The 2,500-nt window shown below is 38.4% G+C and overlaps 1 protein-coding gene across 2 annotated transcripts in view; it reads left to right on the top strand.

Annotated features, from left to right (window-relative positions):
• tmod2 (tropomodulin 2) overlaps positions 1-2,500 on the top strand; it is a 24,456-nt gene that overhangs the window by 471 nt on the left and 21,485 nt on the right. The gene's annotated exons all lie outside the window — the stretch shown is intronic.

The raw sequence follows: 2,500 nt of genomic DNA on the forward strand, positions 1-2,500 counted from the left end.
AGAGAGAGTGCGTGTGTGAGTGAGTGTAGTAGTTGTAGAGATGTTGTTATGTGTTTGTGTTGTAGTGTGACGAGAGAGAGTGTGTGTGTGTGTGTGGTGTGTGTGTGTGTGTGTGTGTGTAGATGTAGTGTGTGTGTTTTGTTGTGTTTATTGTTTGGGTTGTTTGTGTGTGTTGTGTATTTATATAGTGTGTGTTGTTTTTGTGTGTTTTGTGTGTGTGTGTTTCTGTTTTTTCTTCTGACTCGTATAGTCTATATCTTTAGTTTGTTTGTCTTTCTCTCTTTTCTCGTTATTCTCTTATTTTATCTATTCTCTCTTTTTGCTATAGCTTTATTTTGTTTTGCTCTCTCTCTCTGTGCTATCTCTGTCTTTTGTTTTATAGATATTTCTCTCTCTATATCGATCTCTTTTTGTTTGTGTTGTGATACGAGTGTGTGTGTTTGTTTTTCTCTACTCTGCTTTTGTCTTCTATATAGTGTTTTTCTAGATATCTCTCTAGATACGTCTGTGTCTCTCTCTATCTATTTGTTGTCCTAGCGTCGTCTGTTTTTTGTTTTGTCTTCGATTTGGTGTTTCTCTTCTCTATTTATTTTTTGTTTTTATCTATATATTTCTACTCTCTATATTTATCTCTCTCTACTTTATCTCTCTATCGTCTCTGCTTTAGCTCTGGGTGTCTCTATCTCTCTGTGTCTATCTCTCTCTATGCTCTTACGATAGTCTGCTCTCTCTCTCTCTTCTCTCTACTCTCTCTTTGTATCCGCTGTCTCTCTCTCTCTCTCTCTCTATTTCTTTGTTTGGTTTTTCTGTCTCTTCTTTGTGGTTTTGTTTTCTGTTATCTTTACTGTTTTGTGTTTTTTATCTACTCTTCTTCCTCTTCCTCTCTGTTTGCAGTCTCTAATCTCTGTGTTCTATCATCTTTCTGATCGATTTTTTTGTTGTTTGTCTCTACTCTGTCTCTCTCTTCTTGTATATATTTGTCTCTCTTTCTCTCTCTCTTTCTTTTTTTGTTTTCTCTCTCTTTCTGTTAGATCTCCTCTTTCTATCTCGCATCTTTCTGTTATCATCATTCTCTATCTGTTTCTATATCGTCTTCTCTCTCTTTGTGGTTCTACGCTCTGTCTGTCTCATCCTTTCTTGTACTCTCTGTTTCTTTTTTCTGTCGCTCTCTCGTTCTGTTTTCTCTCTCTATCTCTTCTCTTTTTCTCTCTCGTCTTTCTCTCTCTTTCTTTTGTTTTTTTCTTTCTTTGCTCTATCTCTTCTCTTTTTGCTATCTCTCCTTCTGTTTCTCGTCTTCTCTCTCTCTTTATTTGTCTCTCGCTCTTCCTATCTCTCTGCTCCTCATTCTCTCTCTCTCTCCTTTCTCTCTCTCTCTCTCTTTCCTCTCTCTCCTCTTTTGCTAGTATATCGTGCTCTCATATCTTTCCTGTGTCTCTCTCTCTCTGCTCTGCTCTCTCTCTCTTTCCTCTCTCTCATCTCTTTCCTGTCTCTGCTCTCTCTCTGGTTTCGTCTCTTCTCTGTTTCCTGTTCTCCTCTCTCTCTTTCATGCTTCTAGCTCTTTCTCTATGTCTCTCAGCTCTCTTCCTACTCTCTCTATCTTTCCTCTGGATCTCTCTCTTTCCTCTCTCTCTCTCTCTTTCATGTTTTGCTACTCTATTTCTGCTTTTTTGTTTCGCTCTCTCTCTTTCCTCTCTCTCTCCTCCTCTGGTCTCTACTCTCTCTCGATCTTTGTCCTTTTTTTTTGTCTCTATGTCTCTCTCTTCTCGCTCTATCTCTCTCTGCTCTGTGTTCTCTCTCTCGCATCTCTCTCTCTCTCTCTCTTTCTATCTCTTCTCTCTCTCTCTCATATCTCTTTCATATCTCTCTTCTCGTCTCTCTTTCTCTCTTCTAGCCTGCTCTTCTCTCTCTACTCTCTTTCTCGCTCTCTATCTGTATCTCCTCTCTCTCTATCTGTTGTTTTGTTAGATCTCTACTCATCTGTCTCTATAGATTATCCTTCTGCTATCTCTATCTTTCTTTTGTTTTTATCTCATCCTCTCTCTCTTCTATATCGATCTCTCTCTCTCGTCTTTCTAAGACTGTTTATCTCTCTTTCTAGCTCTCTTTTCTCATACTCTCTCGTCTCTCTTCTATTTTTCATATCTCTCTATCTTTCTTGTCCCCGTTCCTTTTTTTAACCTTTTGTTTTTTTCGTCCCTACTTTTTTGTTTTTTTTCCCTTCTGTTTTTTATTTTTGTTTTTTTTCTCCCTGTCTGTTTCCCCTTTACTTTAGTTTTTTTATTTTTTTTGTTGCCCAAGGGTTCTTGGGTTTTATTTTTTTATTTGTTCTTTTTTTGGCTGCTTTCTCCCCATGTTCTTTATTGGTAATGTATATGTTCCCTTCTGTGTTTTTGGTTCTCCCCTGCTTTGTGTGTGTGTGTGTGTGTGCACTGCTGTGTGTTGTGTGCACTGCTGTGTGGTGTGGTGTGCACTGCTGTGTGTGGTGTGTGTGTGCACTTCT

Source organism: Tachysurus fulvidraco, chromosome 13 (genome assembly GCF_022655615.1).
Source record: "Tachysurus fulvidraco isolate hzauxx_2018 chromosome 13, HZAU_PFXX_2.0, whole genome shotgun sequence".
NCBI classification, from domain to species: Eukaryota; Metazoa; Chordata; class Actinopteri; order Siluriformes; family Bagridae; genus Tachysurus; species Tachysurus fulvidraco.